Genomic DNA, 22,360 nt, shown 5'->3' with positions numbered 1-22,360 from the left:
AGAAACGAATCGCTCACGTGACCACTAAGAAATATGGCAACGTAATGTGCAACGATAAGAGCCTTGAAAACTTATATGCGGAAGGGATGAGGCCACGGTTAGGACACCTAGACAGCACTGCCACTACGTGTAGTGGCAGTGCATTTGCTATCGTCAGCCATAGGGTGCTAAGCATATTAAGTTAATAATGTTAACTTTTCTTCTTCTTTTTTGTTAGCCCGCTGCGGTAGCCCAATGGCTATGGAGTTGCGCTGGTGGGCTCGAGGTCACGGGATCAAATCCCGTCCGTGGCGGCCACTTCCTTGTGGGGGCGAAATGCAAAAATGCTTGGGTACTTAAAAGTGCACATTAATAAACCACAGGCGGTCAAAATGAATCCGGAGTTTACGGCGTGCCTCGTCCTCATCCCTTGTTCTTGACACATAACACCACCCCTCCCTCCCCCTAGAATAAGATGTCATAACATAAACATGACGTTTCCGTTTTATTCGCGATTTTTTCCATTACATTTCTAGTGCCGGACTACGGAAAGAAACCACCATTTTTTAAAATGTGTACAGTCAGTTACCTTTTCCCTTTCTTTTTTTTTGGGGGGGGGGGGTGAACGAAATAAAAAGTTACTGAGCTTTGATCCTTTTAGAGTAGGCTTCAAAGCCGGCAGTGCAAACGACCCGGAGAAAAAGCGATGCGCTAGTCGTCATTCAGCATCCCACTTAACGACTTCGCGCACTCTAGGCGGCGCCGCGAAGCGCCCGCCGTGCCGTTCTTCCTTTCACCCATGCTTGACGGCGCACGCGTGCGCGCTTTCTTTTCCGTGCGCGCGCCCTCGCTTTGCGAGATTGCGCGCGAAAGGCGATCGACCTTGCCCCGCGAGTTCTCGCTCTCGACGGTGCCCCGCGTGGTGCTCTCTGGTGGCGCGCTCCGCAGCACGGCCCAGAGCGGCGGCGTGCGTCTCCACCGGTTGTTGAGTCACAGCCTCTTCTCGCAGTGAGGCTTTCGCCTGCAGCCTTGTTCGCCGGTTCGCCTCGTCCGGCTGGACCCAAGCCAGTCGCACGCCGTGCTCGCTTGTGGGCAGCAGATGCTGCCGCGGACCGCTCACAGCATGGATACGCTCGCTTGTGCCGCCGCCGCTCTCCTGCTTCTAATCGCGACCTGCATCGCACCGGTATCGGCTCAGGATGTCAAGTGAGTGAAGTTACCATGCCTGTGGGATGACTATAGCTAGTAGGTCTTGTACTACCTTGGCAACGCGTGCTGTGAAGAACTACACGACACGTGCTGGAGAGGCTGGAAGCAAAATGACGTCTGTCAGATAAACTTTTGTCCGGTACATCTGTTTTTTTTTTTTGAAAGCTAATTAGGCGGTTCCCTTTAGCGGACTCGTTTATAAGACATACTTGGGAAAGTGGCGTTAAACTACCGTTCATTTGCATATTACCGAGGTTACACGCACGACGTCGTGTTTGTTCGCCGGCAGTCTCTGTACACACGACATGACTGCCCCTCCATTTCTCGGACACGAACCAAGCTAGCTGGTGTTATCCGTCGACCCTTTCAACGTCATCTAACCTAGCCTAGCCTGCTTCTTTGTTCGCTGGGCTGTGTTTTCTGGCGCTTACTTTGGACGTAGAAATGCCTACTATTTTGCCAAGACGTAATGCTGTAGATACAAGCTAGCATTATTCCTATTGCAAAATGACTTGACTACAGTGTTTCAGTACGTTTAACTGCAGTGTTTCACGATATCAATTACTCGCAAGAAGAGCCGCGCGTGTCGTGTAACTGTCATCGTGGACCGCAGCATTCGAACGTGTGATATACGCTCTCAGATTTCCACGGCGCATCAGCCAAAGCACGAAACGACGTTCTTTGCGAGTTGCCGCTTAAATTGATAAAAGTGCTGTCATCTTCGGAATCCAAAACTCTTGGTTGATATAGGAGACATGCCGTAGCCGTTGCGCCTTGCTTACAGTCACTACCCACGGACTCTGACGCCATCGCGCGCACATCGACTGTCATACAACTGTGATGGACGGTTGACTGCATCTGTATCGTGGAATTCTGAGGCTCGTGTAGGCAAAGAAAAAAAAAGTAATATTGAACGACACTGCAAATAATGAATACGTTTTCAGAGCGCTAGCTTACGTGCGGTGCCGTATGAACAGCAGCAGCTGGCCGTTGTTGAATGCGTTTTTTTTTTTTTTGCCAACGTGCTCTCGTGATAAACGACATCATACAGTACCGTGGGGTAAGTTTAGCGCGTTTAACGCCGCTGCCCGCGCGGCGGGTAACGAATGAAGAGGGCACTTATAAATAACACGCAAGGGTGCCCTATTTGCATTTCTCACTTCTTGACAACAAAATTCGGGACATCAAGCCCGCGTGCCCCGTCGCCGTGTGAGTCCTTTGGTCCCCCCCCCCCCCCCCCCCCAAAAAAAAAAGAAAAAAAAGTCGCATTAACTGGACGCTGGAGGTATACATAGTAAAAAGCGCCCCCATGAAGACTGGCTTTGTTTTGATTTTCTTTGCGCGCTCGGCGCGTAAATCCGGTTGTGGTGAAGGTAGTGGGGGCTCTTGTTTTCGTAGCGGGAGAACCGGCAGTGCAGACTTGCTTTTTTTTTTTGTTCTCTGATCCGGAAAGAGAAAGTAACGAGATGATTGCATGCAGCTGACGTAGGAAGCGCTAAAGGAAATCGCAGCCGTGAGAAAGATGCGTCTCTTTGTATGTGCACGCCGCTTACCGGAAGAAACAAGGAAAATGAATTGTGAAATTGAAGACCAAGGACAGACGAACCAGCGTTAACTTGCGTGCCATTGTAAACGTAGATATGCGGAGGGGCGGGTGCCAAGAATATAATTAGTTTTGGAAACGTTGCGGAAACATCCGGCGTGCACCGCCTAGTCTATGTTTAATAAGAAGCCTTCGGGCTGGATTGTTTCACCTTTATCAGATGCCATAGTTCACGAAAAGTCTGTCCAATTTGCCTACGTTGCAGAAGGTCGTCTGAAAGATAAAAATAAACGTGCGTTTGCGTGTAAGGATTTTCAATGGAAAAGCATATCCCGCAGGGTTTGGTAACTTGTATTAGCCAACGGGGTATAGAATGCGTGCTTTGACGAAAAAAAAATGGGCGTTAGGGCTTCAGGTACTCTGGGTGTGTCGCGACTTTATGAATGTTTGCGCAAATTCTCCAGAATAAATTGAAACTCGGCGAAAAGGATTCTTCATATCATGCGAGATACTAGGTTAGTGTGGGTGTCGGTAGATGTTCGTATTGGCTGCTTAGACAGCTAGTCACTGGTTCTGCATGTGTTGCATTCATGCAATAGCTTTTTATAAGTCGAAGTTGATCCTACTCGTTATTTCTTTTTCTTTACTCAACTTAAGATGGGTCGAGGAAAAGCCATACGATGAGTCTGGCCTGAACTGTGTCGCCATGAGCTTTCATCGTTGAAGAACTAGCTGTGAGGACGCCTGCAAGTGCCTTCATGCACTGCCACGACTACGGCACGTGTACGAAGTTCGCCGGTCTTCGGCAGCAAGCGTGCACAAAACTTGTGGAAGAGCTGAAATTTTGGAAAGTTAGGACGAATTCATGTTTGCCTTAATAGCGAAGGAAGGTGACGAGACCAGGGAAAACTACAGGGCAAGCGCAAAGTGCCTCGAGCGGCCAGTCGCGCGGCAATTTTACGCGTTCGCGGGCTCCTTTCACGTTCGAAAAAAAAAAAAAAACACTTTTGTGTAGCATGTATTGAGCAACAGAAAGCTGTATCGGAAGTTTTCATGTTGCTTTACAATTTTCCCGTCGACGCTTTTCATATAGTTATAATATTTGAGAAGCCAATTAATTAGGACTAATTATGTGATTACGCGGAATGCGAAAAATAATCTGAGTATCTCGAAGCTATGGCAAACATTACCTTGGTTCTATCCTGTCCAGTTACGTACGTGGCATTTTATCATCATCATCAGCCTATTTATGTCCACTGCAGGACGAAGGCCTCTTAGTGCATGACTGTTGGGACACCCTGTATATACAGTCAAGCCAAACAATGACACGAAGGACATCATAGGGGAAATTAACTGTATTTCCTAATTGAAATAACGAAATGATCAAAGAAATGAAAGCGGATGAACAAACAACTGGCCGCAGGTGGGATACGAACCCTTGTGTTCGCATTACGCGTACGACGATGCTTTTACCAATGGAGCTACCGCTACACTGTTTTGCCATCGACTTTTTGGGGGTATTTATGTTTGCCTACTATAACTAACCCTGGGAGGGTTCGCCAGCGTCACCACTCACGGCCACGGCAGTGGATGTAGAACATCCTGTCTACGGCATGCGCAACCTAGTACCTGAACATTTTGGGTGACGGCAACTGGTCAACAAACCCGCTCATGCTACGTGAATGCATCAAAGCTGGCGGATTCGAGACCCTCGCTATGTAATGAACGAGAAGGAAACCGAGGCGCCCGATTTTTGTTAGTCAGATTATAAGAAGCGTTAGGTTCCCTCTGTTTCCATTTTTCTCATTGATTGTATATAAATAAGCTTTTTCATGCCGGTTTACGCCTTGTGCTAAATGTCTAAGTCACATGCGTGACAGACTGCTCTTACCTGGACTTGCAATAACTTGACGTCCTGACACGGGAAAAGGGGCGAGGAACGCTGTAGCTGCCATCTTAAATCTCCTGTGCTTTGGAGAAGTGAAACTTCTGGACGAGTAGTAGTATGGCGACCAGGTGCGGTCAAGCGTGCAGTTCGCTTGAAACTTTAAGCGGCATATGTTAATACATATTACGATTAATGCAGCACCCAATGAACATACGCCTACGCATTTTATCACCATTAGGTATCAACAGGGAAATGTGTAGTGAATAATTGGCCTATGTGTTTCCCGGCTCTCTATGCTTGCTGGCAGAGAGCTTGGAGGTTTTGAACGAGCCAACGGAGGGTTGTGATGTTGCTCTCGTGAATCGAGACCGACGTCGGGAAATTATCGTAATGAGCACAATTGATGTGTAGTTCCTTTTATGTGAAAGGCAGGTGACAGCTGAAGGACGAACAGGAGTGTCCGTAACCACGTGTAACCTGCCTTTTTTGTTCATTCATTTCCACGGTACTTATTCTTCCGGATTCGTCACACTGGTTAGGCGAGCGTGCTTGATCTTCATCGCGCGCGACTCATCGGTTAGACCCCCACACGAGTGATTTGCATAGTAATGCATCTTCAGCACGACTGGAGCGGACGTCCGCGTTTAATCAGTTCGGTCCGGTACCGTCGCCGCGAGTGCCAAGTTAATGTGGGATCATTGGTTCAGTTCCAGTTTCCCACGGCGCAGCTTAACGCGTTCGCTGAATGCGTCGGACATTTTGACTTCCGGACGCGAAGCTCGTAGGAGTGCTGGCGACGTACGCGTGTTTGTGCGCGCGCCGTGCCGGGCTGTATATAGTCGCGCCGGCTCTTTTTATGACGCACCCGAGGAATCCCCACGGAGTGCGAAACCCGTCGGCCCACTCTGTCGACGACGGTCGTAACGGCTGCCGACGCAGCTGCGACTAACACGTGCCCGTTCGAAGGACGTATCGCGCGTGTCCGCCGGCGAGAGCACGATTCCGTGGTATCGCTCCGTTCGTCGTTCGTGCCTGGTTTCATTCGGGCGGTCGTTCGCTGATGCATTTGATCGTCAGTTAATTAGCTCGCCCACGCACTACTTGCATATTTCTTTAGAAAGCTTTTTCAGTTATTTCGTGGCCGATCTTATTTCGTTCTGTCAATGTAGTTTTCACCTGATCATTCGATTGATTCGTTGTTTTGGTAATAAACAAAAGGGGACACGTGCCAGCAGCATCGTCACGGCACTAACGCCAAAGAAGGGGGTTTAGATTTGGATTCGGTGGCTCGTTGTCAGCATCCAACCGATGCGTGCTGCTCGAAGGAATTACCTTATAAGTTTATTCTTTCACGTATGGTTAACCTTTCACGACGTAATTTTTCGGTTATATGCTAAAGTAGTGAAGCCCGTAGTGAAGCCGTAGTGAAGCTTGTAGTTCAATAGAATTTTCCCCTTCTTCGTATTAGGCCGCAGAGCCATCTGTAGAAAAAAAAAATCTTCAACGAATGAATGAATTGGTCAATCATTCAAACAATAGAACGTTATTACATCATTAAGAAAATTAATACAGAAGTAACCTTCCCTTTTTTGAGCACCCGTATCAATACTCCACTATTTTAGCAACGGTTGTTTCGTGCATCACACAAGCACAATTGGGGCAGCATGTCGGCATGCCAATATTTGCCCGTGAGCAGTCATAGTCTGCCTCCCTTCACTTCCGGGAGTAAAAAAATTACCACCGAAACGAGCCGTTTCTGTAAAAAACTCATGTCACACCTACTGCTCAGGATCGTTAAGCGAAACCCCGGCGTACTAAACAAACACCAAAGGCAACAGGACTACGAGAACTGGGGCATGTTCAACCAACTAGACCGAATTCGCACTCTTGTGCAGAAACACCGAGACTCGACGTTACAAAACATTCACTTTCACCATACCCTTCCTTCTCAAATAACGGTTGCTTAGTTGGTTATTAGTGACTTGGAGCAGCGCAATAAATAAACAACAATTAAAGCACAGACAAAAAATAAGGACAGAAACACATAGGCATCGCTTCGTGTGTCTCCGTTTCCGGCTTGTGTACGTCTTTTACATGTTGACTGTTTCACCAAACTCAAGAATTATATAAAGTCCTTATGCATAAACTGTAATAATACTTGTTGCAGGACTAGTTGGTCCGTACTTCTTGCAGTGTAAAAGACGCGAAAACATGTGAGGAAACCACCGAATGTTCTTTTCTTTACATGTTCTCGCGCCTTTGCCACCGCGAGAAGTCTGAACTGTTGTGGGCTTTTCACCCCAGCGAGTTCCAGTTTCTCTGCATCAACTATTTTGAAGTGTCCCGCTTATTCATTATTTTTAATCTGAGAACTGAGCTTAGGCCAGATATATATACGCACTGTGAATTAAAATATCCTGCGCGATGCTGTAGGAGGTTCCTATGCTCAATCCATAAATATATGAATCCACCACCCCCCTCCTTATGACTTTTGACTTATGTACACCCGTGAGCAAAATATACGGACCAGGGGTTGCGCGAAAAAGCTGATTTTTTCCTCCGCCTATGAACGCAACTTGAAATTGAGGACTGCAGTCCAAACTTGGCATTGCGAACTTTTTAGTGTACTCATCAATTCCAGTTTATGCTTGTTAATTATGAAGAAATTCACTTTTTTCGCGACCCTATGGTCCGTATACTTTTGCTCACGGGTGTACGTGCCTTGTTCGAGTTTGGTTTCGCCAGTGCCTTTTTTTTAAAAAAAAGTCTTATTGTATTTTTAGTGCATCGAAACACGGGTCGGTGCAGTTAGTGCCCCTTGTTTTGAGTTTTTTTCTGACAATTGAAATTTTGACGCTATTGTTGATGAGTGTTGTAGTCTACATTAGGGGCAATACGTGGACCAAAAGGTCTTATTTCAAAGAGATTTTATTTTTGCAAGAAAATGTTTTACTTTGCCATTGATATTGTGCGCAGGAATAAACCCTCTTCACATAAATATAAAGTTATACAGGAATAAAGGTATAGAATATACCGAAATGCTTCACCAGATTTGTCCATATTCAGGAGCATATCACTCGATGACTGGTTAGATATTATGTCTATGGTTCCGACTCTTTTTTTTTTTTTGCACAGTTGCTTTTCGATTTTTGCCTGTACTACAATGGCAAAACGTGTGCAGTTGCTTTACATATTGCCGATAATATCGTTGGTCGTGTATTGTTTATTTTATTCCTCGGTTAATTATCCGCTTCTTGCTATGCCGTTTAATTAAGGCTCCGGTGCTGTTGTTGGGCCGGCGTCTATAACTTCAAGTCAAACTTAACAACGCGATGTTTAGCCCCTTAAGCACTTCGGACGAGCCTAGCTCGTCATCCTGATGCCGCTAAGCTTTGCTTCGGACGAGCTCAAGTCGTTCGTGGCAATATTTCCGTTTTCAAAGCAAGTTGCACAAACTGGAGCTCGTCCAGTTACTTTTTCTTGTACTACGTAGATGGCTACTCAGTGTCAGTGCCCGAAATACGTGTTTATTACGCACTTCGAGTTTTACTACTTACATGGCAAGCACTCTGTAAGCGCTCTGTGTGTTTTTTGAAATCGGGCTCGTTAAATAGTTGGTTGTGAAGCACCGCAAAGAAAAAAGACATTTTCTGCGTTGGCGACTGTGCCGTTCAATATATATATATATATATATATATATATATATATATATATATATATATTGCTGAATTAAGAGGTAAAATGATGTTTGCACGCGTAAAGTATGAAGCAAATTGGATGAAATCGGGGAAATGAGAAAGTTTGAAAATATGCCATAAAGAAGAAGCAAAGGAAGATCACTTTTCGTCAGCGTAATAAAACGCTTAAGGGGTTAAGACAACCTCTCTATTCTACCAGTTATTTGACCCATGTGGCAAGTGCGAGATTTGTTTGTGTAAGCGCCTGTTCGCAGACTTTAACTTGGTCCGCGCTCCAAGTTAAAGGGCAACTTAAGTAGGCGGCGGGTAGCGGCGGTTTCTTTGTCTAAACCAACAATGTCTTTTCTCCAAAGATTATTTCTGGCTTCATACAATGTGCTGTTTCTTTAACAGAACGCCACACGCTTCTTCCACAGTCGTTTCTCAGCGAGAAATGAAGAACCGAGTGTTTGGAAAGTCGTTTCGGTCGTTACAGCGTTTAATGATTCAAGTGAGAAACAGGAAACGTTTGTCAAGGGTGCGAAGTTGGTTATGAACGCGCAGGAATGCCTTACTTTACACTGCCTGCAGAGAAACAATTGAAATCGCAGTGCGATCAAATGCACCAACCAAATAGCACGGGAGATGGCCGCAAAGCAATGATAAACACTGTAGCGGTTTTAAGTGCTTTATTTGATATTCCGTGGAAGAGGCCGCAAGGCATATATGCCGCGGGGATAATTTTTAAGTTATATGGAAATTTCAAAAATTGCCTGTGGCAGAGAGCATAATTTTAGTCCTTGACCTGGATTATTCGAAGAGGCGAACAGTACTAGCACGGGAAATCGAAACACATATTCAACTAATTAACAAATATCCACTAATTATATTCTTAATTAATTACTTTACGGCACATAGTGTGATTTAAGAATTGTAGGTGGGGAGTTTGCAAGACGCATCCGTATGAAATGAATTTCCAGGATCACACCCGTTTCGACATTTTATTTCCCAAATGTGGGAAATACATGGGCGTTATAGTTGCTTTTGTGCTTCAATGCATAAAAAATGGTGTTGTTAAAAAAAGCAAAAAAAAAAACGTGGAAGAACAGTGCATTTTTACGGCGAGTTTGAGGCTGCATATCTACGAACTGGTGCAGTATGCACCTGTATGTAATTAAGAAGATAATTAGTGATTTTTGTTAATGAGTTGAATACGTGTTTCGATTTCTCCTTCAAATACTGTCTGCCATTCTGAATTATCCAGCTAAAGGTTTTCAGTTATTTAACTGCAAAAGCTGCTTTTGCAAAAGCTGCTTTTTAAAATTCCTTAACACTTGAAAAATAATCACCCCGTGTAATATGAGAATAATAGAAAAATATTCAACAATAAAAAGGAGCTCTGTGGGGCGAGGGTACTGGAAAAAAATGTTTTTTCTGGCAAAATATGTTTTGTTGACCAACGTGTAGAATCCCTGGCTCCCGTTTAGGAACTGAAAAATAAAGCCCTTTAATAATTTGTTGACCTTTACCGGCGTCAGCTCTGTTTTGCGCACAGTCCTCTCTGGTACATTAGGTTTGTTTCCGGCATTCCCACAAGTACTTTTTAGCCGCCTCGGTGGTACAGCGTTAAACTAGGTGAATTTCAACACCTTTATAGTTGTAAAAATGGTGTTCGGCTTGCCACATGGCTAACACTTTCACCCTTAAGGGGTAAGATCGAATCGTTGATGGGGATCAATGATGTTTTTTTTTAAATTATGGCATGTAAGCATGATGAGAGTTGCGACAGACGACACGCAAACTCCGTGAAGTAAACCTTAATAGCTATCGTGGCCTAACTTTCGGGACAGCTATTTCGGAGCGCATCAGGTGTTGGAATTAATGCGCACTTTCATTACACAATTAAGCGTAGGTGCGCACAGATAATCACTTAATATATAATAATTACGAGCGTGCATGGCAAGATTAAGCCGGGATATACGCATGTATACGAATGTACGCATGTACTTGCGATATTTCATGGGTGAGCGCAAGAGGAGCGCATTTGCGGCGAGAAGTAGGTTGGTAGTAGTGCTGCCGAGGTTTTCCGTTCCTTGAAGGCAATGTTACACAATCGGATGTCGGTGACGTGATTATAAGAACGTTTAAAACGAGACATTAGATTACCTGAACATTATGTTTATTATTAACCAAAATGTGCAAAATAATGAGAAAAATGGATATTCGACGAAATGAGAAAGAAATATATATATTTTGCGAAAACTTCTCCTGTGATAGGTTTGGTATTTGTAGGCAACAGAGAAAGAACGCCGTAAGCGAGCTTGACTCCAAGCTCCCCCTGACTTGGTGTGGAATTCGTACCGACAGTTCTCGTCGGAGGCGAAAGAGAGGTGCACATATGCACTTCCTCTGCATAACCAGTGTGATAGCAATAGAGCCTGTAATATTGCATTGGTATGTCTCCTCGCACTGCGCTTTCAGAAGAACCGCGAGTCGCACACCAAACTTCTTTTACTCGTGCTGTGTTCCGGCTCTAATGCACCAAATGAAGCTTGCTGCCTGTCATTCAGCGTTGGCCGAGGACGTGTTGGCCGAAGAACTCCGTACTCAAAACTGTAACTCAGAAAAAAAAGTTTTATTGGTGTTTTGTCTCTAGGCAACACTCGTCCATAGAGGGATTTTATTAAGGTTAAACATTGAAAAAGCCGAAATGACGGATAGGTTAAGGGTATAACTCAAGAAAAGCGAAAGCCAGTCGCTGGTATTGACCAGCGTGCCTCAATTCAAGCTCTATTAAAATACCGCGTTCTAAACAAGCGTTTTTCAAGAGAAGCGTGGAAATGTCTTGCAAAGGGGAGCGCAGAAGTGGTTCGGAAAGGGATAGACGGGACCAAAAAGTATGTTTCCAGGGCGGGAAGTGTATGTTTCCTGTCCTGTCTCTCTCTTTCCGTACCACTTCTGCGTCTCCCCTTGCAAAACGTCTCGAACCAGCTAGGCCAACGATTTACTATTCTGGAGCGTGGAACGTTTGAGCCAAATATTGAGACGAGAAGGGATCGCTACTTGCAGGAAGGCAATGGCGATCGAGCCTGGTGGCAAGATTAAGTGACAGCTCTCCAAGAAAAGGTGGTGAGATAACGTCACAGATGAACTTAACTCGTAGGAGCGGACGTAAGTGCTTGTGATTGATAGCACGGAGCGTGAACTACCTCATCAATCACTCGACGTGTAATGGAAGTGGCGTACAACGTCGTCTGAGGGTGCTGCAATCCAGCAGAGTCAAGCACTTGTGTATTTCGACTGCTGTGCGTTCGCATACGGAACCTTGTAGGTGGATGGCGGTATCTATCAGCTACTCAATCGAAAATGTAATAATTAGAGCACGAATGATTTTGTTAATCGGCTTCTGCTCCATGATATATATATCCGAGGTAGTTGATCTCTCGTTTACAACCAAATGTGGCCGATAATTAAGCCATAGAAAGCACAGGGGGCAATCACCCGTTATTTTTATTTCAAGTGTAGAAATAATAAGAAGAGAACAATTCGTCGGCCTTTCCACTCCGTGAAGATGGTTAACCAGCGAAGCTGGAACGTGCGGCCCCGGTGTTTATCACTGAGTTAATCTCGAGCGTTCATTAAAGTATGTCTCAATTATGAAGTTACACACACGTTCGGCTGCCACGGGTAAACGACGTTACTGACTTTATGCCCGCATTCTGCTGTTGTCGCTTGCGTTCGATGTCTCGTGTTTACTCGGCGGCGTGGTTAGCAGCATTCGGCCGCCATTGCCGCTTGTCATTCGTCGAAATTAAATTGCTTCAAAAACAAATTTATACGTTAATCAAAACATACATTCATTATTCATTCCGTTACGTAAGCCAATGAATGGCTCATACCCCCTTAAGCAATGGCTCATACCCCCGTAAACGCGGCCTCCCCATTATGACGACAGAAGAGAAGTGAAATTCTGCACTGGAATGGTGAGGGGTGGTGTCTGTTTTCACAACAAATCCGTGCAGGGCCGGGGCCTCGCCTCGAGGACGTTTCACCATTTTCTTTTTTTTCCTCTCTGTTTGGCGGTGTTGGAACGGAGAACATGCTGGGCCACTGGTGGTGACTATAGGCACAACTGTGGCTGCTGTTAAGGGATCGATGCTATTCCTAAATAAATGCATCACTGTTTTGATGATACAAATATAATCTCACTATCAGGGAGGGAGCATTCTACCTGACTGGCGCAGTATTCATTTATTTGGGGCGTTGCTACGCTGCGCTCCGCAACACTCCAATGACCGCCGCTTCGCGTCGGGGCCCGGCACCGCGGTTTCCGCCGCGGAACCGGGGCACAACCGACCGCGCCGCCAAACAGAGAGGGAAAAAAAAAATGGTGATACGTCATCGAGGCGAAACCCCGCCCCTGCACGTATTGTTGTGAAAACAGTCCCACCCAATTATGAGCGGCAACGCAGCCAGCTGTGAAAGCAGACGACGACGAACGCGGGAGCAGTGATACGAGCGCGTGCCGAGCATGAGCGCAAACTAGAGGGGGGCCAACGAGCCAGCTGCGGAAGAAGACGACGACGCTCGAGCCAATGCTGATGATGATAGTTTCATGTACACAGGCGATTTCGCCTAGACATATAAAGCGTCGCTTTAAAAAAGGAACGGAGCGAAAAGGTAACATGCCGCGGTGAGGAAGCCGAGCTCACATCTCCCGCATTACGCATGCGACGCACGTTTTACCAATTAAGCTACACCGTGACGCGCCCATCCCCTCGGTCACATTCTCAGGTTTCAACGGATGTACTCGGGAAGACTACCTCGTGCTCGAGTCGTTCTTGGCGGTCACACGTGACGGAATAGCACTCCTCGAGAGAGAGAGAGAGAGAGAGAGAGAAAGGAAACTCCCCATGATCTTCACGGACGATTTTAACGTGCACATCTCGAAGCCGGCTAACGAGTGGTTCCCCCGTTACCTGGAGGAAGCGTTACTTCAAACACCAAGATCCGAATGCCCGCCATCCGATGTCACGGTGCTATCGACCATTGGTTCACAAGAGGGGTTCTTCTAGGCACTTGCAAGTACGTCTCCTACTTCAGTACGCATTGGCTGCTATTATCTATAATGGGTAGCACCCATGCGGCTGAAGAAGAATCAGAGATAATAAAATAGGCACTTAAGAATAGCACTTAGGAAATAAGAAGATTGCTTACACACATTTGGGTCGTCTACACCTTTTAGAAATGCTTCGCATGACATAGATAATCATCAAGGATGGTTTCCTGCCGTAATTTTTACATCTCCCGATTGGTTTTATATCTGTTTCATTTCAGGTGTTGGGTCGTGGATTCCAGGGCGCGCCAGGAATAACATTTTTTTGTTAGATTTTTAGCTCTGTTCTTCAATTTTGAAATTCTGATAAGTCGAACAGATTTTCATGGTCCATTAGAGCATGTCGATCTTAATGGGCCTCTACAATATATATATATATATATGCATATGAAGCGCCTTTATTGAAGGCTGTGTAAGCGGTCGCTTGCGCAGGAGGGACTCTACGACCCCACAGCTTGGAGAGTTCGCCGCCTTCAGAAATGAACGGTTTCATCTATATATATATATATATATATATATATATAATTCAACTGCTAATTCTTGAACGCCGCGACCTCTCAAACCTCTTCGTTCGTCGAGTATCCGGTGTGCTAGCAACCACTTACACAGCCTTCAATAAAGCCGCTTCATACACGCATTCTGGTAAATGGCATGGATGCGCGAAAAGTGGGCTTCCGGTACACTTCGCGAGTTGACTTGCGCAATGGCGTTGTGTTCCGGAGATGAACGTCCCCAATCACGCAAGAAACGGCAGTCTGCGCGTCTCACACGCGGAAAAGTAGGAAGTAGTCCATCAGACCTGCTTGCGACATGTTGCAAAAAGGGCGTGCAATGATGGCGAGGTGCTCCGTGGGCTGCGTCGTTGGCGACTCTCGCGTAATGTCACGTCATTCGGCAAGCAACGAAATGGTAGCAGTAATAAAATATTAGAGACCGCGGATCGCTGTTGTGCTATACTGCGGTGCGACTTGTACGTATACTTACCGCATAAGGAATTCAAAATCCGTAACCCGGACTCGATGATAAAAATTCGAGTAAGGGCTTTACGCGAATTTCTCGGAGCGAAATTACTGAATTATAGAAAGCGTTGCCGAAGGACGGGGTACGTGCCGGGTCATGCTGAACGGCGTAGTTGTGTGCATTAGGTATTTATAAAGCGAAGCTTCTTTCTTTGCCTCTTCGACTTTTCCGCTACTTCTGCTGCTGTCGCTGTCATGCACGCCGCGTCGGGCAGGTGGTTGAGAACAAACGGTAGGTGTGCGGGAGAGATAGGCGGTGTCGAAAAAGCATACCGGAGGGAGCGTGGCCACAATGCCCTCGGAGCTCCCTGGGAGTCTCCGCAATGCCCTCTCTACGGAAAAGCATCGCAGATGCTTCGAAAGCTTGCCTTTGCGCTCACGCGCAACGGTCTTGAGTAGGAGCATATTCTCCGCTATCTGCATGTTTTGATGTAAACAAACTTTCGGTGAAGACTTAGTCTTGGAAAATACGCAAAAGACTACAGTGGAAGGGTGTGGACGACATTACCATTTTCATTTTCAGCTGGTGACATTTCGCAAAGCTGAATATGACACAGGTATTTACACGCATGCGATGCGACGTTTTATTGCTTAGGTTATACGCACCTCCTAATCTTATCGTCATCATTAATCGCTGTTTTTATCCCCTCCCCCCTTCCCCAGTGTAGAGTAGCAGGCTAGAGCAAACTAACGCTTTAGCCGACCTCTCTGCCTTTCTTCAAATAAACCTCTCGCTTTCTTGCTCATGTTGTTCGGTATTTAGAGAGGTGCATTTTCTCAACGTTTCGAGCTTTCTATTCTTAGATTTAGCTGGGGCATTTACAGATTTTTTTGGTTAATTCGTGAACAAACGTTTTTAGCTGTATATTCGTACTGTACCACAGCACATGTTTGAGAACCACTTTGTACGCCTGTCATCTCAAATGTCAAAATAAGATAAATGGTCGCTGGTTGCTAGCTATAAGTACAGATCCGGCACCAGCTGACTCTGAAAGGACAAATTTAGAAAGTACTTTTTCTTTGATAGCTCTTCAACAACAGCGTAGTTATAGCTACAACATAGACGACATACATCGTTGGGTGTAGCATAACACCTCGTTGCTGCGCTGTCGTAATATCATAGTGCCGTTCTGCAATGAAGACGCTTATTTCTTTGCCCACTCTCAGTGCCTTTCAGCACTTTTCAAATTTGAGTTTCTTTGAGGTAGCGTATAGACGGCGTATGCAGCCACGTAAATCAAGACCGGTAGGATGTCTCTGATCTTCGAGAGCGCCACTTGAGTCACCACTTTGTTGCAGCGAGTACCCATGTGAAAACGCTTCGTCCATAGGACATCCGAATCATATCCCAATGTCCATGAACCATTTCGATTACAAATAGAACATCCACTGAACGTCGAGTTTTAGATATCATATTGCGGATGTTCGAAGCATATCACACATGGACCTGTTTCGGATAGCCTATTACGAGTGTCTGAAGGATATCGCGCACGGACCTGTTTCGCATATCCTACCATGGATGGCCAAGGTACCTTTGGACCTTTTTCGGCATACACGTGAATAGTTGTCCTCCAATTCAGACATTTTCTCTGAGTTTCTTCGTAACAGAATTATGTTCTGTCGCGTGTTCGAACTACAATCCGAAGCTATCGTGTTTACAGCTCGTGTGTACCTCCTACTTTACGAATTTTGCGACGTAATTTAATTTGAAAACTTCAGTTAGTCCAATAAGTCACTTGTGCTTGGCGGAAGCACTAGAAGAATGAGGAGTACATACACTCCACTTCCGCGCACGTGCGCGCGAGAGTAAAGAGTGCACAAAATGTATCTGTTCTTGATGCATAGGCTCTCTGCTCGTTGCATTTGTCACACATTGTGTGCTGCGACCGTAATCGACATTGACAAACACTGTGCAAAGGGTCCGTAAAATGTACGCATCAAGTCACCATAATGCCCCTCGTGGACACGCAAGGGGTGTTGGCAGGACATGGAAAGTGCGGCCGAACGGTCATGTTAGGGACGCCTGCAGGACGTATTCTACACATCTCTAGAATATACATGTCCTGGCGGTTGATGTCGATAGGATATCCATAGGCCGTAATTGTTGTCACTGGGTAGTTGCCTTGCTTGTTTGATCTAAGACAGCTTGCTTGATTGAAGATGTCGGATGTAAGACGTCTCCTGAATGGTGAATGGTGAGACATCTTCGGGTTCGAAATCATCCTCGAAAACCTACAAAGAATGTTACCTGCATCTAAGTAACATATCTCTGCTCGACACACTGTAATACTTTCGCTAGAGGTCATTCTTAGGTACTGATTAAGTACTATGCGAGCAACATAACGTTAAAAAGCGCGCGGGCCAACCCAGGTTTATAAAAGGATTTGGCATCACTCATCCTGGCGTGCTGAGGAGTGAAATCTTCTCGTGGTATATAGAGCGTATGTACCTTTTCAACAGATGATTATCCCAAGGAAAGCTCAACACGCGCATCTTGTATCTTGGGTCGGTAGTTGGGAACACAACACTTGTTTGGCATATCGATGTTAATGTCGCACCATTATTGAAATAAGGGCATTTTCATATCATATTGAGAGACGGGCAGTGACGCTATCTTGGAGAGCACGCACAATCGCAGACAACTTGATCCAATCCAACTTGATCAACTAACGTGTGAATTGATTGCAGGCACGTTCCAACGCGCACAGCATTTCAACAGCTACTGCGCGCAGTGTTTGACGAGCCATGACAATATAGCCACGAACGCGATGGCACGCAACCACACTGCCGCACTCAAGGAAAAGCGTGAAGGTCAGGGATTGACGCGTTCCTTCGATCGCACCCAGTTGATGATGCAGGGTCACAGACTTAGGGCAGTGCTGCGGTTGTTCTGGTGGTGTTGGTAGAACCAGATGTCCTACCCAGTCAGTGGCCGACGCAGTGGTGAAACGGGTGAACGACCAGCACCATCTAGAAGAACTGCGACGTCAGAAAGCATGGGCCGTTTGGGGTCTGATCAATAAAAACCACAGTTTTGCCCGAAAGGCGAAGCATCGATTGCGATTGCAAATTAGTGGACAGCTATTCGAAGTAAGGATGGTATTTTTATCGGCCGTAGCAACTTGCAAACATTCGCTTACTAACTAACTTAACAAGCACAGTGTCACGCGCGCACAGGTAAACATAAACACATCTCACTCGATGACCGCCCACGACCACTGTCAAAACTCTGGAGTGAGAAAGCGCGGCGGCAGCGGCGAGCAAATTGACCTTCGCGCTGCCTCTTGCTTCAACGCGAACTAAATGGCGAGAACACAGAGCACACGAAGCTATCAGCAATCGGCGCACTCTGTCCACTTCGCAGATCGCTTTCAAAATAAGGCTCGCGCGGTCGCGCCATCCACAGCCGCCGCCGAAGTAGAACACCCCCCCGGTGCGTTGCGCACGACGGAAGACCGCGCGCTTCCTCCCCTTGCGCGCGCGAGCTTGAGTCGCGATTGCCGGCTCACTCTTGCAAGCTTTCACTCGCATATAGCATACGGCGCGCGGCGACGATGTTATCGCCCTTGGACTTTATACGGAACCTCACGGCGACGCCGACGGCAGAAATGCAGCTGGAGTGTCCATATTATTGCTATCGCAATAAAGGAAAGGCTAGGGTGCCTAGCGTGCCTCGATGCCAGCGCTGCCGCGCTATTACTACTAAACGAGGCCACAGTTGACTAAGTTGATAAATGTTAATTCAACGTATGGTACGGTACGATTCTGCTAATTGTAAAGATAAACATTGCGCAAAGTAGTCTTGCGGTGAACTGACGCAGGGCGTGAAGGTGCAAAGCGGCATCAAAGCATCGCAGCGGAAAGACGACACTACGGAAGTGGCCGTCGTGCAAGTCAACACTTCTATACCGGACGCGGTATCTTGGTGGTTATATCGTTGCTCGAGGTCGCGGATTGGGTGCCGACTACGGCGGTCGTGTTTAGACGGGCCGAAATGCAATTATAGCTCGTGTATTTAGATTTAGGTGCTCATCACAGAATCCAAGGTGGACAAAATTAATCCGGAGTCCCTCCATTTGGTTTTGGCAGGTAAAGCGCCATATTCTTATTAAAGTTTAGCTCTGCTACCGCGATGTGACCCGATGCGCCGTGTTAGCCAATGACAGTGCTAACCTTCTAGTAGACTATGTACAATTGCCCACAACAACGCCTGAAGCACACACGTCTCGCTTTGTGTTATGCCTAATGCGTGGGCGAACACGAGCGGTGCGCGCTAGGGGACCCTCATCTCACCGCTCTCGTATTGCATCAAGCAGCTCAATAACTTAAACATGCGCCATCAAAATCACCGCCAATTGCCGTCAATAAGGCAAACACCACAGAAAGCTTCTCTTACACTGATTCCAACAGCGCATGGGATCTGCATTTTTATTTAAAACGAAGCTTTCTAGGCAACTTTGCCGGCCGTTGCTGCCGCATCTGCAGCTGTCTTGCCGAATAGCTGATACGCAGGACTGCACTCATACGAATCTGGGCCCCGCCTCCGCCAAGCGTAACAGATCCCATTTCTCGTAGACCCGAACGTCTGTTGGAGATCCTGCACAACATCGTCAGAATTTGCACGATCTGTCGGGATGAGAGCGAAATGGTGTCGTTTGCATTACCGTCGGCTTGGCTGTGGCTCCAACGGGAAGCCACTGCCGCGCGACGTGAGAAACGAATTACGGATTACTGCTTAAGAAAACCGCGCAAATAAGTTGTCCAATCGAGTAAGGTATGTGCACGAAAACTTTTACTTTGTAAACGCTGATAAATATACGGTAAAAAAATGCTGGCTCTCCCGTAATCGAGAGTAGATTTAAGCATGGAATGGCTACCATATGGCATCTTTTGCTATCTGGGGCGCCACAGGTACACTTCAAGTCCTAAACGAAAAGGACAGGATTATGGCAGCAGTTTCGGAACGAATGACTCTTGGCGGTGCGGCGCAGCCTCAATCAGCGCCAACGTTTCAAGTTATACCGAACCTGAGCCAAAACATCAGCAGCTTTGACGGTTCCGAGGATACTCCTTCGGCACGCGAGTGGATCGACAATATACGGCGAACGTCGACACTTCACGGATGGCCCGTTGCGTATACGCTGGAGACCGCAAAATCACGTTTGGTTGGAGCTGCCAAAGACATGGTATCGTGCAAGAAGGGAAGAGTTTTTCGTTGCACGTTCGTGAGTCAGACCCGAGTAGCAGAACGATGGCGGAGGTTGCAAGAGCGCGTGCAACAACCGCATTTAAACCAACTCCAGCTGCATTTCTGCCGTCGGCGTCGCCGTCGCCGTCGCTGTCGCCGTCGCCTTGAGGTTCCGCATAAAGTACAAGGGCGATAACGTTGTCGCCGCGCGCCGTATGCTACATGCGAGTGAAAGCTCGCGAGAGTGAGCCGGCGATCGCGACTCAAGCTCGCGCACGCAAGTGAGTGGTCTTCCGTTGTGCGCAAGGCACCGAGGGGGGGGGGGGGGGGGGTGTACAAGTCGTAGTAGAAGAGGGGTGATTTAATAGAAGAATAAAGGTTAAATAGCCACACAGGCTGACTTTGCCACACAGGCGAGCACTACGCCAGACAGGCGAAAGCGTCTGTCACTACTTTTTCTTCTTGTCGCGGACCGCTCAGGACTCACAGACCGCTGGCGTTGAAAAGAGCACAGACAACCCTATCTCAGCGCCAAAAGATGACAATCAAGTGTATGATGCCGTCTATCTGCCTTTTGAAAGTCACTATTGCAAATGACAAATACAGCTTCAGCGTAATAGAAGTTACAGCTTGAGTGATATTATGAACAAACATTCTATAGAAGAAATCGGAAGCAATATTGGTTGTAACTTGTTTGGGCAGTAATTAGGGTATGTAATGCGGTCCTGTGCAAAGGGTTGGGGGCCAGAGACAGCATTTTCGGAACTTTTGACTGGTTGCCCGGATGATCTCGTTTGAGTGCCTGGATAACGGCTCTGGCTTTTGGCTCAAGGTCACTTAAAGGTCGCCGACAACGGGAGTTAAAAGCATTTCATGCTTAAAGAAGACAGGAAAGAAATGGGACTTTGAATTTTCTTTAACATTTAATACCGTCCACGCCTGCGTAGACCGGCTGTGGGACTCGCCTCAACAGCTTGGCTGTGAAACAACTAACGTAAACCAACCGCCCCAGTTGTTACTTCGCCTTGCAAATTTGAAAATAGAAATTCATAAAACAGGCTTCAAGCGTTGGCATAATAGCTGGAGGCGTCGGCAGATGAATGTTACGACACGTACACTATGTAAAATAAAGGCCGTGTTGGTTTAAGGTTATTGTTATTGTTTTGGGGTGGCATTGCTTCACGATACGTACACTAAATAAAATAAAGGCCGTGTTGGTTTAGGGTTATCGTTATTGTTTTGGCTAGCATTGCGTCAATTGCTTCAGTTGTTATAGTCGTTCAAGCTATATGACTGGAATTCGTTGAGAGCGTAGCCTTTTATTAAAGGTTTTTTTCTTTATTTTTTTTTACGGAGACGCACCTGGGGTGTAAATGTCATGCATCAGACGTCCTGATTCATATTCGTGATTGTGGTCGGGCATCGCGACCTAGCAGGGACGCCAGAGACAGCGTCTATGGCATCATCATCAGCCTATACGTGCACTTCAGGACGAAGGCCACGACATGTCCTGTCCTTTTTCTGTGTCTCGTTATCATCAATTCGAGCCAACTTGCCCACCTTTCAGTCTTTCTATTTTGGCATGATGTGATGTTGCGAAGATGGCAACTCGGAGGACAAAGTTAATGCGAACGAAGGCGAAGCCGGTTTAAAGTAGCCTTGACTGGCAACATTCAGGGGGAGTTTTGAGTTGAGAAAGCCGGGTAACACAGAGACAGGGATTGGCCGAAGCATCCTACACATGAATCTTCCAGAGCACGCCCTGTATAACAATACAGAATAGAACATTCGAGGAAGCGGCCGCTTGCTCGGAATGAACTCTCATTGGAGCGAAACGGGCGAGGAGTGCCAAGGCGCCTTCACGTACTGCGCGTGTACCGCATAGTAGGCCATAGAATTTAGTTATGTGCTTCGGCGTTGCTTATATTAGAAATAAATAGCTTTAGTATTCTCAAGTGCTACGTAATGTTTGTGCAGGTTTCTAACGCTGCTTGTAATACGGGATGATCTTGCAGAAAAGTGAAAGCGGCGGGGTTCCCGCCATCAATAAAGTCTCTCACAAACCGCTGATAGCGGACCTCGTTCATAAAATACGCGGTAAAAGCAACACCTCGTAGTGGCGTGATCACTATGCTACCGTGGCGAGAAAAACGCACGTAGTAGGCGTCGCGGAAACGGTTCCGGCTGGCGAACGGCTGGCTTTGACGAGCAGAGTCTGCGAAAACACCCACACAGGAAACGAAACCATCCCAAAAAGAAAGGAACTCTATTTTATCTGAGGTTGCGTGCGGTCTGCAATAGCAGCATGCAGGACTTTTGTGTGAAATGCCGCTCTCTCGTGCGATCGTTGCTTGTCACACTAACGTCGCTCGTTTCTGAGATAACCGGCTTTAGTAGCCTAGTCAAACAGCCTCGTCAATCTGTTTAAGCGAGCCTTTCGCTCTAGCATCCATTTTCAATTCGCATTCTCGAAAAAAAAAATAAACTAATTTGATTTGATTTGACCTATAGTGACTTTAACAAGTGTGTCAGCTTGTTGGTGGCACAGTTGGCGTGCAGCTGCCGGGAAAAACGTCTAGGTACGCGATAGACTGAAGCGTGAAGTCGCTAAGTATTGATTAAACGAGATGCAGACATTGGGGTATCAGCGTGGGTGCGAAGGGGGGGGGGGGGGGGGGGCTGAGGAGTTCTTTGTGCTTGTGTGCGCTCTGCAATAATCGATTCGCGAGAAGGCAGGCGCA

General features: G+C 46.7%; 1 pseudogene; it reads left to right on the top strand.

Annotated features, from left to right (window-relative positions):
- Positions 1-862: 862 nt before the first annotated feature.
- The window catches only part of LOC119461894 (glycine receptor subunit alpha-1-like), a 76,134-nt pseudogene continuing 54,636 nt past the window's right edge, over positions 863-22,360 (top strand).

Source organism: Dermacentor silvarum, chromosome 8 (genome assembly GCF_013339745.2).
Source record: "Dermacentor silvarum isolate Dsil-2018 chromosome 8, BIME_Dsil_1.4, whole genome shotgun sequence".
Taxonomy (NCBI): Eukaryota; Metazoa; Arthropoda; class Arachnida; order Ixodida; family Ixodidae; genus Dermacentor; species Dermacentor silvarum.
The sequence above is the reverse complement of the archived record's forward strand: the minus strand, read 5'-3'. Positions and strand labels throughout refer to the sequence as shown.